The sequence below is a fragment of the Urocitellus parryii genome, chromosome 11 (assembly GCF_045843805.1).
Source record: "Urocitellus parryii isolate mUroPar1 chromosome 11, mUroPar1.hap1, whole genome shotgun sequence".
NCBI classification, from domain to species: Eukaryota; Metazoa; Chordata; class Mammalia; order Rodentia; family Sciuridae; genus Urocitellus; species Urocitellus parryii.
Window position 1 is genome coordinate 72,795,470 of NC_135541.1, and position 14,149 is coordinate 72,809,618.

The window sequence follows — 14,149 nt, forward strand, 5'->3', positions numbered from 1 at the left end:
TGACTAGCTTCAGGTTATACACCTTATAAATAATAGAGCTAGCTTGCTTGCTTCTTCTCCTCCTCCCTCCACCTCCTCCATCTTCTTTTTGGTGAAAATGGGTTTAAATCCAGAGCCTCATACATATTAGGCAAGTGTTCTACCACTAAGCTCTACTCCCAGTCCTTAATAAAGCTTTTTAATATCTCAAGATAACTGCCTTTTACATCTAGGAGTTATCAGAACTAGAGGAACTTAACTGTTTAAGGGTCCTTGTCTTTTTTTTTCTTCTTAATATTTTTAGTTGTAGATGGACATAATTACTTTATTTTATTTATTTATTTTTATGTGGTGCTGAGGATAAAACCCAGTGCCTCACAGATGCTAGGCAAGTGCTCTACCACTGAGCACAACCCCAGCCCCAAGGGTCTCTGTCTGGAATGCTACAGAGAGGTTTATCAAAATAGAAATAACCGTAATAGCAGCAATTTATATACATAACAAATAATCAAAATAGAAATAGCCATAATAATAATTTTTAAAATTTTTTTAGTTATAGGTGGACACAATACCTTTATTATTTTTTAATGTGGTACTGAAGATTGAACCCAGTGCCTCACACATGCTAGGCAAGCACTCTACCACTAAGCCATAACTCTAACCCATAATAATAATTTTTATATAACAGTTTATATACATATAATTTATTACTTAATAGAATAAATATTTTTTTATATTGATTACACACCAGTGGTAGGCTAAGTGTTCTAGATTTGTTACTATCTGTTGCTTTTTTTTTTTTACCTCTTTCTTGCTTTGCCTTCTCTTAAATTGATTTTCTAATTTCATTTCCCTTTAATTTTTGGAAAGTATATGTACTCTATTATTTCGGGGATTATGTTAGATAGTTTAACATGCTAACAAAATAGAGTCTGAAGTTAATATATTTATCTTATTCCTAAATAATCAAGGACCCTTGAAAACTTTAATTGTAGTATAAATCTAGTGTTTTAATTATATTCTATTTTCCTTCCTAAAAGTAAACATTGTTTCAGGTTTCGGTTCCATAGTCAATGTCTGTGGAGATATGCCATTTACCACCATTCCTTATTGAATCTCAGGCCTTTCACTTTTTATTCTAAACTACATCTCTTAGAATTTCCTTTAGGGAGTAATTTTGAGTAATTTCTCTCAGATTATTGGGGATGACAGGTGTTTATATTGTTTTTGTTTGCCTGAAAATATTCTTTATATAATCCCTTTTCTTTTTTTGTAATTTTTATTTTTTAGTTCTAGTCGGACACAATACTTTATTTTATTTATTTATTTATTTATTTATTTATTTATTTATATGTGGTGCTGAGGATCGAACCTAGGGCCTTGCACTTGCTAGGCCACCGCTCTACCGCTGAACCATAACCCCAGCCCCATAATCCCTTTTCTTAAAATACAACTTCATGGATGTGGAACTCTAGGTTGATAGCTATTTTCTCTCAACACATTAAAGAAATTCTTCTGTGATGACTGGGGTTATAGCTCAGTGGTAGAGCACTTGCCTAGTGTGTGTGACACACTGGGTTTGATCCTCAGCACCACATAAAAATAAAATAAAGGATTGCATCCATCTACAACTAAAAATTAAGAAGAAATTAAAAAAAGAAACTCAGTTTGCTGACCCTTTACAGAGCTTCAAAATACATGAAGCAAAAACTGATTAATCTACTAAGGAGAAATACATAAATCCACAAATATAATAGGATTTCTCAATAATTGATAGAACATATAGATAGAAGCAAGACTATAAACAACCTTTAACTAGTTGATATATGTAAGACATTCCATCCAACAACAGAAGATTGCACATTCCTGTTAAGGTATACATAGAGAGCTGGGGGTATACCTCAGTGGTAGCGCATTTTCCTATCATGGGTTAAGACCTGGGTTAGGTCCCTAGCACCACACACACAAATCATATACAAAGAATGCACATTCTTTTTAAAGTTAAGAAAAAAGTAAGAAGAGCAGCCTGTGTTCCATCCCCAGTACTACAAAAAGTAAATAAAAGAAATAACTATTTACTAAGCTAGGCTATATTCTGGGACATAAAAGAAACATTAATATATTTAAAATGCTAGATATATAAAAAGGTGCTAACATCAATAATTATCAGGGGAAATTCCAATCAAAACCACAAGATATCATCTCACCTTATTTAAGATGGCTATTGTCAAATATATATATATATAAAATGTTGGCAATATTGTGCATTGTTAGTGACAATGTAAATTAGTACAGCCAAAGTAGAAATAGTATAAAGTTTCCCCCCCCCAAAAAAAATGAAATAGAACTAGCAATCCCATTTCTGAGTATATATCCAAAGGAATTGAAATAAAAATCTCAAAGACATGATTGCACTCCGATGTCCATTGAGCTATATTTTCAATAGCCAACACACAAAGCCATTGAGGAGTAAAGACAATGTAGTGAATACATACAATGGAATTGTATTTGGCCTTAAAAAAGAAGGAAATTTTGCTATTTGCAACAACATAGATGTATGTTGGTAGGATATAATGCTAAGTGAGATATTATCATGATGAACAAGGACAAATTCTACATGATCCCACTTATATGTATGTTATGTTAGTTACATGTGATGTTAGCTGCAACTATGACAAAAGACCTGAGATAATTAACTTAAAAGAATGAAAGATTTATTTTGGCTCACAGTTTCAGAAATTTCAGTCTATAGTTACTTGACTTTACTCCTATAATAATACAGTACATCATGGTACAAGTACATGGTAAATGAGGCCTGTTCATATCATGGCAGCCAGAAAGCAAAGAAAGACAGGAAGTGTTCAGGATCCCAATATCTCTTTCAAGGGAATACCTCCAATGACCTGACTTCTTTCCACCTAGGCCCTACCTCCTAAAGGCTCTACCATCTTTCAATAGTGTCCTTGGCTGGGCACTAAACCCTCAACACATGGGCCTTTGGCAGAACAAAACGGAATCTAGAATAGTCAAATTCACAGGAGAGAGAAAAATGGTTTCCAGGGGCAGGGAAGTGGGGGGTAAGGGGACATATTAGTCAAAGGGCACAAAGTTTCAGTTATACAAAATTAACATGTCATAGAAATCTACTATATACCATGGTGCCTATAGTTAATACTATATCGTATACTTAAACATGTGTTGCCAGATACGGTGGTACATACCTTTAAACACAGGGGCCTAGAAAGCTGAGGCAGGAAGATCACAAGTTCAAACCAGCCTCAGCAACTTAGTGAGACCCTGTTTCAGAAAAAAAAAAGGGGGGGGCGGGATGTGGCTCAGTGGTTAAGCACCTCTGGGTTCAATCCTGGTACCAAAAAAAAAAAAAAAGTGTTAAAGGAGTAGCTCTTATGTCAAGTGTTCTTATCACCCATGCAAAAATAATAATAAAAAAAATAAGAAGGGAGGGCTGGGGCTATAGCTCAATGTCAGAGCACTTGCCTAGCCTGTGCGAGGCACTGGGTTTGATCCTCAGCACCACATAAAAATAAACAAATAAAGGAATTCTGTTCATTTACAACTACAAAAACTTAAAAAAGAAAAAAAAATAATAAAAAGAAGAAGAAGGGAAAGCTGGGCGCGGTAAGGTATACCTTGTAATCCCAGCAGCTCAAGAGGCTGAGAGACAGGAGGATTCTAAGTTCAAAGCCAGCCTCAGCAAAAGCGAGGCACTAAGCAACTCAGTGAGACCCTGTCTCTAAATAAAATACAAACTAGGGGCTGGGGATGTGGCTCAGTGGTTAAGTGTCTGAGTTCAATCCCCGGCACCCCCCACCCAACAAAAAAATAAATAAATAAATAAATAAGAAGAGGAAGAGGAAGAGGAGGAGGAGGAGAAAGAAAATTCTTTAAGGTGATATGTTATGGCATTGATTGTAGTGCTTTCTTGGGTATACACTTATCTCCAAATTCAAGTTGTATATGTCAAGTATTTATAGCTTTTTGTATGGTAATCATACCTCAATAAGTGGTTTAAAAATATTTAGTGCTGTGACATTTTTCTTGAGGAATTGTCCCCTGTATCTTTATGAAATGACCCTCTTCATCTCTGGTAATACACCTTACTCTGAAATCTGCTTTATCTGATATTAATATAGATACCCAATTTTATTTGCTTTTTCCTGTAGTGGGAATTGAACCCAGAGATTCACACAGGCTAGATAAGCACTCCACCAGCAATTTTTTTAAATACATGAACAACTCTTCAAATCTTATTTTATTTATTAATTTTTTTATGTTGTGCTGAGGGTCAAACCCAGTGCCTCATACGTGGTAGGCAAGTACTCTGCCACTGAGCCACACCCCCAGCCCTCCACCAGCGATTTTAATTTTTATTTTGAGACAGAGTTTCACTAAATTCCCCTGGCCTTGAATCTGTGATTCTTCTGCCTTAGTTTCTTGAGTAACTGGGATTACAGGCATAAGCCATAATGACCAGCTTCCAATTTCTTTTAATTAGTGCTATCATGATATATCTTCTTTCATTCTTTTATTTTGAACCTATTTGTGTCTTTTTAAATGGATTTTTGTAGGCAATATATAATTACATCTTTTTTATTTGATCAAATAATATCTTACTATTAATTGGGGTATTTGAAACTGTGCAATTTTTAAATAAAAATTCCAAATGCAGTTCCTTGTCACTCTAGCCATGTTTCAAGTGCTTAATAGCCACAGGTAACTAGTTGCTACTGTATTGAAAAACACTGGTTTAAGTAATTTACATTTAAATATAATGGGATTGTAGACACACACACATTTGACTCTAACATTATGTTATTTGTTTTCTGTTTATCTCTTCTGTTCTTTGATCTGTTTTATTTCTAGAAGTTATATTTACTTTCAAATTTGCTTGGTCTTTTTAAAAATTTTTATTTGTTATTTTTAGTTATACATAACAGCAGAATGTATTTTGATATATCATACATACGTGGAGTATAACTTCCCATTCTTGTGGTTGTACATGGTGTGGAGTTACAATGGTCGTGTATTCATATATAACCATAGGAAAGTTAGGTCTGATTCACTCTACTAGCTTTCCTATTCCCATTCCCCCTCCCTTTCCTTCATATCCTTTTGTCTAATCCAGTGAATTTCTAGTCTTCCCTCCCCACCACCATATTGTGTGTTAACATCCAAATATCAGAGAGTATATTTGGACTTGGTTTTGGGGGATTGGATTATTTCATTTAGCACAATAGTCTCCAGTTCCATTCATTTACTGGCAAATGCCATAATTTCATTTTTCTTTATTGCTAAGTAATATTCGATTGTGTATATATACCACATTTTCTTTATTCATTCATCTCTTGAAGCTGGTTCCACAGCTTAGCTATTGTGAATTGAGTTGCTATAAACATTGATGTGGTTTCGTCACTATAGTATGCTGATTTTAAGTCCTTTGATACTGAGTGGGATAGATGGGTCAAATGGTAGTTCCATTCCAAGTTTTCTGAGGAATCTCCACACTGCTTTACAGAGTGGTTACATCAATTTGCCATCCCATTCTTGGTCATTCTTCATTGCCATTATTCTCTGATCATTTTTTCAAGTCTTCATTCTGTTCCTTTAAGCTTATCTGATATGTTTGTTTTAATCATTCTAACATCTGGAATATTTGTGGGTCTATATTTGTTAAAATTTGTTTCTGACAATTCTCATTCATGGTGTCTTTGTTTTCATTGTATGCTTTGTGGTTTGGGGTGGTTTGTTTTTTGTTGTTGATGTTTTGTTTGTTTGTTATTTTTTATTTTGTGTCAGGGTCTCACTAAGTTGCTTTGGGTCTTGTTAAGTTGCTGAGTTTGGCTTGGAACTTGTGATCCTCCTGCCTCAGTCTCCCAAGCTACTGGGATTACAGACCTGCCTCACCATTCCCAGCTTGTGATTTTTTTTTTTAATATAAGTTTCCTATTTTCCCTGAACGTGACCTGCAGGAATTACTTGAGGTCTGGTTTAAAACTAAATTCCTACAGATAATTTTCTGTTTATTTCTATCGATTACTCAGGCTATTACCAATCTGGGACTATGGATGGTTAGGTTAAAATTTTAACTAACAGTTCTACATTTAAAATAGAGTGAACAAAGTGAATTCTGACAGAAAACACAAGCAAGAACCAACCTGTTTTATTCTCAAAGAAGATTAATATTCCCTCCACTAGCACCAAGATGGAAAAGGCATTTTTTTTTTCCCAGTATGAGTCTAACATTGACTGTACTGGGTGATTTTTTTCATCCAGTCTTCCACTGAGGGAATCCTATTAGATTCTCCACTTAGTCAGCTCTAAGTTTTAACTCCTAACTCCATGCTCTACTGCATGTAGCCTCAAAGGAGGAAGGATTCTCTGGAATTTGAAAAAAGCTTCAGACTAACAGGTTTGGCGCCTGTGCCCCGACCAGATTTCTGATTCGCACTACCGTTTTTGAAATTAATAAACTTCTTTCTTCAGTGACAGATCAGTGATGTATTTATAATTACTTAAGGCTACATAGCCTTTTTTTCTTAATATTAACAGTACACTGTGGATTTTGTATTTTAGAGGAGGCCCTGAAAACAGGTTAAGCACAGAAGACATTTTACGAGGTAGACCTTTCCACTTTAGAGTTCCAACATATGAGTTCCTTTAACTCACCCCATATCCATAATATCCTTCATCAGATTCAAAATGCTCTACAGTGAAACAATCATGTAGAAACTGACTTCATGACTTCAACCATCAAACCCAGATCTCTCTGGTTCCCTGTTATTTCCAAAGCTCTGGGTGATCTTTGCTTGCTTAAGACACAAAACCAATTCCTTTATCTGAGTTCTCTTTTAGCCCCTGATGTATTTAATGGGACTTTCTCACCACTGCAGACTTGAGATGTCATTTTCTTCATTTTGGCGGGTTGGTGGCTTTTGTCCTTAGCAGCTACAGTCTTAGACTTTATCTGGGTTTGCAATCAGGAAGCTGTGATACTTCCTGAGACAGTTCTGGGTACAATTTACACAATATGAGTTCACTTTCTTCACTCTGGAGTTACCTGGACTCCTGGAAGGGCTAGTTGTGCTTTGTCCAGTTTTCTACAGGTTGAGTCCAATAGTTGGCAAGAACCAACCTCTGTGGTTTATGACTACTTGTGCTTCCTGAGTAACATGCACAGAGAATTTGGAAAGTTGGCAATGATTGGAGGCTAGAAAACCGTTAAGAAGGAGGAAGTTTATCAACTAAGTGGGAGTAAATCTCCAAACCACCCTCAGAATGCTAACATACACCCCCTGTTTCTCATTGTCATGACTAATCTGCAGGGTGTCAAAGGAAATCAACCAACAGCAGAGGCAAAGAGAGAATTTGGAAAAGAATCATCATTTTTTTATATTCAGATCTTTTGACCAACAAAATAGTCAGGAATAGCAATTGATGGGTGCCATTTATCATACACAAACCTTTTTACTTGTGAAATGCTCCCTAAAGCTGTGATTATCACCTTGTATTTAAAAGTTGTTTTTTGCCAGGTGTACGCCTATAATCCCAGTGATTCAGGAGGCTGAGGCAGGAGGATGGCAAGTTCAAAGCCAGACCCAGCAATTCAGTGAGGCCTTAAGGAACTTAGTGAGACCCTGTCTCAAAATGAAAAATGGCTAGGGATGTAGCTCAGTGGTAAAGTGCCCCTGGGTTCAATCCCTGTTTCCAAAAACAAACAAACAAACAAAAACCTAGTTTTTTTTCTTTTTTCTTTTTAATTTTTTTTTTTTTTTTTTTTTTTTTTTTAGTTTTCAGCAGACACAACATCTTTTTTTTGTATGTGGTGCAGAGGATCAAACCTGGGCCGCATGCATACCAGGCGAGTTCGCTACCACTTGAGCCACATCCCCAGCCCCCCTAGTTTTTTTCTTGCTAATTTCATCTTAGAATTCTATGATAATTGACCTAAATTTATATTTATTGACATAATATTTTATCCTATTTCTAAAATAATATTAAATTTTTGTGAACTTATCATTGAGTTTGTGTCATAGGAGTCTTGTTCCTGGCCCTTCATTCCTAGAGTCCTGGTTTTGTATCATTTTAGTGAGAAGATGAGGAGCAGGAGGGGAGGGGCAAATACTCAAGTCAGTCTGTGTGACCCGGAATGGTAAATGAAAATCATGGAGAGCAGGAGAAGTCTGGGCTTTGGGATCTGCTCTCCACAATAATGATACAGAACTATGTGTCCACTCACTGCCTGACCATCAGAAAATAAGGTGAATGATGCCTCTGATGACTATAGTACTGACCTCTGAAATTTAAAAGATTACCTCACTAAGCCCCAAATGCCCCTCTGAAGTGAATAGGACAGCATTACCATTTCCACCTGAACCAGGGGTGAGGAGATAGGGAGAGGAAAAGAAGAACCAGCTCTCTAGGAAGAGACTGCCTGACTCCCACGAGAACTATCTGCCCACTATCACACCTCTAGAAGACCTGGATTCAAATCTTGGTTCCACTACTTAGCATTTCTCTGGGTTTTGGTTTTCTCCTAATACAGACATAATGACAATTACCTAATAGGGGTATTGAGTTGGGGAAATAATGGCAAAGTACTTGGTACATGACAGGTATCTAAGAGATGTATGTTCTCTTCCCTTCCTTTACAGAGCCTAAATTGTCACTGCATGTTTACTATACTTGCAGTAAAACAAAAGTATCAGAATAGGCCTAGTGCAGTGGTGCACACCTGTAATCCCAGCGGCTCAGAAGGCTGAGATAGGAGGATAGTGGGCTCAAAGCCAGCCTCAGCAATAGTAAGGCATTAAGCAACTCGGTGAGACCCTGTCTCTAAATGAAATACAAACTAGGGCTGGGGATGTGGCTTGGTGGTTAAGTGCCCCTGAGTTTAATCCCTGGTACCAAAAAATAAAAATATATCACAATATCCCTGAGGTTGGCAGATGGCAGTCAAACCACACTCCATTGAAGATGTGTTAAAGAAAGTATTTAAGAAAGTGACTACATGGGGGAATAAAAGAGACATTTATAATGGTAGCTAAAACAGAAAAACCACAAGGACACAATGAAAATTGAAACCACAATAATCTCTAAAAGAAAAGTAGTAATTTTAGCTTATATTTAAGTGTATTGAAAGAAAGAGTGTGGGAAAGGGGCAGCTGTCATGGAAGTCACATTTATTATTTCAAAGTTTGTGCAGAAAACTAGAACTGATTTTTTTAAGTCACAAAACATTTTGAGTCTTTCCAGTCTTACCAAAACAAGAAAGTATGCATCTAAAATAATTAATAATGAGCGAGGCTAAAGAATATCAGGTCAGGATAGGTGTATACAGTTAGAATCAATGGTATTGATAAAATTCTAGTTTTTACACTCAAGCTAGAATTATGGTTGCTCAATTTATTAGTATACTCACAACTTCCCATTTCATTGTGTATTTCTTCTGCGTACAGCAAATTATACACAAGAAAAATTTCTAAGTCAATCTATGAAGAGATGTTCAGAGAGTTCCACAGTAGTGAAAAAAATGAGAATAATTAATATCTACAAGGAGTTATGCCTACACTCAAAGGTGGGATGTATTTCTTACTTCCCAATACTGCAAGAAAACATTTTCATATCTGATTTTAAATCAAGTTAGTGACTCCACATCATGTACAACCTCAAAAATGGGAAGTTATACTTCAAGTATGTTTGATATGTCAAAATACATTCTACTGTTACATATAACAAAAAAGAACAAATAAATTTTTTTAAAGAGAGAGAATAAATAAATAAATTTTTTAAAGAAAGTGAGAGAGAATTTTTTAATATTTATTTTTTAGTTTTCAGTGGACACAACATCTTTATTTTATTTTTATGTGGTGCTGAGGATTGAACCCAGTGCCCTGCACATGCTAGGCGAGTGCACTACCACTTAAGCCACATCCCCAGCCCAGTAAATTTTTTTAAAAAAAGAAAAATTAAATAAATAAAATTAGTGAACAAAGAGAATAGAGCTTTTCCTCTGGACATCAGAATGTTGCTGGATTGAAAGTCTCATGCAATTATATTTTTTCAGGGACAGAGAATCTTGTTCTTCATCAGGTAGATAGAAATAACTTGAGTGATGGCAGAGAATATTCCTGGGTTTAGGAGAGGTGGCTGTAAATTGCTGCCATTAGCAATGAGTGCCAAATTTCTCAAATATCCTTGTGAATTGTTTGAGGAATAAAATAAAATATAATGTGAAGCTTGAGAAGAAGATTTACATTAAACAGGGATGAGAGGTGGGAGGGAAAGGGAGTGAGAAGGGAAATCGCATGGTAATGGAAGGCGATCCTCAGGGTTATACAAAAATGACATATAAGAGGAAAGGAGGGGTAAGACAAGATAATACAAATGGAAGAAATGATTTACAGTAGAAGGGGTAGAGAGAGAAAAGGGGAAGGGAGGGGAGGGGAGGGGAGGGGAGGGGAGGGGGGATAGTAGAGAATAGGACAGACAGCAGAATACATCAGACAAGAGAAAGGCAATATGTCAATCAATGGAAGGGTAACTGATGTGATACAGCAATCTGTATACGGGGTAAAATTGGGAGTTCATAACCCACTTGAATCAAACTGTGAAATATGATGTATTAAGAACTATGTAATGTTTTGAATGACCAACAATAAAAAAAAAAAAAAAGAAAAAAAAAAAAATAAAATATAATGTGTGTGTGTGTGTGTGTGTGTGTGTGTACTGGAATAGACTCTCTTAATTTTATATAATTTTATGCAAAAATATCAGCATTTCCATAATTAAAATTTTCCATTTCTAATGGAGAAATAAAATCAACCAGTAACATGAGCTAACCCCAAAGAAAGGTACAAATAATTTGAAATACAGCCAGACTGGTAGGGGGTCAAACCCCAGCTGTGTCATATATTGATAAAGGAACCTTGGAAAGATCTTTAACCTTTCTGTATTAGTTTACTTACTGATAAAATAATGACAATATAAGAGATGCTTCGTAGAAGTATTGTTAGGATTAAATAAGGAAATGAATGCAGAGCATTAAGACATTTCTTAGCACAGAAAAAAAATCTCTCTTTGTTGTGGTTGTTGTTGGTATAAGGGATCCAACCTAAAGCTGTGTGCATACGAAGCAGGTGCTACACTCCCAGCCCCAGAATAAAGTCTTAATAAATGGTAGTAATTGCCAACATTAGAAGATCTTGATAATGGTAAAATTAATAATCATGGGATCATTTATTGAATGACTATTCTTCCACAGATTCTTGACATATGTGATACACTATAATTTTGGGGGCAGATTTATCTTACAAATTGTGTTTACTTTTTAAGGTGTTATGATGAACAAAGGAAGTCAGACTTTTCAAAGAGACAAAAATCAGAGTGAAACTGAAAGCAGAAGCTAGGAAAAGATCAATCACATCCTTTTTTTCAGGGAAGATAAGCTTCAGGACATCCAGATTTTCTTTATTTGATACACACAAAATGAGTAAAGCTAGTTCCTGTCATCCACAAGACTAAAGACAAATAGTTATCCTCTTTAGTTTAGAAATGCTTGTTCATATTATCCCATTTAAGTGCAGTTTGGTACATTTCTACTAGAGAATATGTAGATAGTGCAGTCCAGCTGAAAGCTGACAGAAGATGCTACCTGGCTTGAAGAAGAAGGTTAGTTTTAACCTTTCATAGCCCCTTAGAATAAACCATGAACAATAGTCTGTTATTGGCCTCTTGTTCACTATGCTAAAATTCCTAGGGTCAGGATTGGGGTTGTAGCCCAGTGCTTGTCTAGCACTGGGTTGGATCCTCAGCACCACATTAAAAAAACAAATGAATAAAATATAGCTTCTGTATCTACAACTAAAAATATATATTTTTTAAAAAGTCCTAGGGTCAACAGAATAAACTTAAGCAAGATAAAAGTTAGGTAGGTAAATATATATCTGTATTTCTTATATGTTTTCCCCAAGAAACCCAATTGTTCTAAACTTAGATGAAATTTAAAACTTTTTTTTTAAGAGGAGGGAACATTTATTTGGGGCTCAAGGTTTCAGAGGTCTCAGTCCATAGATGGCTGATTCTATTGCTCTGGACCCAAGGTGAGACAGAACATCATGGTGGAAGAGTGTGGTGAAGGAAAGTAGTCAGGGCATGGCACAGGGGAGCAGAGGTAAATGTAATACTTTTTAAAGTAATTTTTAGTTAATTCTTTTTTGGTGGCGTGGGTTCTAGATATTCAACCCAGGACCCACATATGCTAAGCATACGTGCCACCCCTGTGCTATACCCACAGTCCCAGTAATATTTATTCATGCAAAAAAAATATTTACTTTATGCCACACACTGTTAGAGATCCCAGGAATTCAGGAGTAAATAAGACATAAATGATCTCTGCTTAACGAGGACTCAGATAATAAGAAAACAAATAAATTACAAATCACCAGAACATGCAGAAAGAAGATTTTGTGAACACACTCTGACATAGTCAGTCTTTTATGAAGCTCTTGTCCAGTCTTATCTGGTGTTAGTAATGTAAGTAGCCCCTCTCTCTGAGTACTATAACATTTTAGGAAGGGCAAGGAGTCCTCAATTTTCACAGCGTGAAAATGAGAAGCAGAGGCGATAAGGGGGAGGTGTTGGGGCCACATTAGTATTCCACACACATATATTCAGGTCACATATGTGACCTAGGGCACAGTTAAACCCTGGATGGGATGTCCACTTGATTCTTGGAAACTTCAGGAAGAACATGAACTTTCCAGAGACTGTAGGTACATGCTAGAAAATCATCAGGAGAAACTGTAAGAATTGTTCTTCCCTCTTGGGCTTTGAGAGACTATCTTCAAGCTGGGTGTTTCCAGGGTCCAGCCAGAGTTTTGACAGAATCATTGAACTTCCCTGACCAAATCTGGAAAGTCCCTTAGAGAGCAATCCATTAACATAAATTTATAAGTATCTACTGGCTACAGCTCCTCATCTCTGACCTCTCGGAACCAGAGAGAGAGAGAGAGAGAGAGAGAGAGAGAGAGAGAGAGAGAGATTAACAGGTGGGATTATTCACAAAGCTTCCATCTTGGGCAGTTGGAAGAATGGAATGATCTGGATCTCTTCTTTCATAGCTTCTAGATGGAGTAAAGGGACTTAGCTGGATACACATTAAAAATGTCCAGATAGCTGTCATGTAAGTTTAGACTATAAATACAGAAACAACGGAAAGATTTAACAATCAAAGAATCTTTGGATTAAAATAGTTTTGAAGGTCATTTGATTCTATCTTTAAAATTGTTATTTTATATGCTCTTTTATATAGTGCCTAAACATGTAATACAACCAATAACCACACAAAGATTTGTCATACAGATGGCATGCAAAAATACTATACTGTGGTGGGACTCCCTCAGCCAAGTTACAAAGTTGTTACTCTTTATTTATTAGAGTCCCATGAATAGTGGCTTCAGGGAAAGAGGAAGCAGAATTTTTGTGAAATATCTTGGATGGTATGTCCAAGAGATGAAATACAAACAAGTCTACTAAAAGTTAAAGTTAATGAAAGGGAGGCTGGGTTTTTAGCTCAGAAGTAGAGCACTTGCCTACCACGTGTGCGGCACTGGGTTCAATCCTCAGCACCACATAAAAATAAATAAAATAAAGGAATTGTGTCCATCTACAACTACATATATGTTATAAATTACACACACAGAGAGAGACACACACACACATAAAGTTAATGAAAGGATGGCTCCTGACTCTCCCAAACAGTCATATGAGGCACCCACTCCAACCTTCCTTACTCTAAGAACAACTGAAGGATGACCATTGTAGCAAATTTAATAGAGGCATGCCAATCAGTTCTACTTCTCAGAAAGGGTAACCTCATAAATTGTCTAATTCATGTTAAAAGACAGAATTGAAACCAGGCTTCCAAATCTACCCCAAATGAAAAAATTCTCAATGAAGTTTGTAAAAGTAGCATCAAGAGGGAAATCTAACTTCCTGCTTTTGCTTCTCCTCTACAGTTACAATAAATTCAGGCTTTAAAAATGATCGTTCTTTGAATACCAGAAAAAATCAACTGCCAGTATCTAGTCTTTGGGGATAAAATAGTTGAGTACCTTCTCTCCTTCTCTCTCTCTCCCCTCTCACCGCCCCC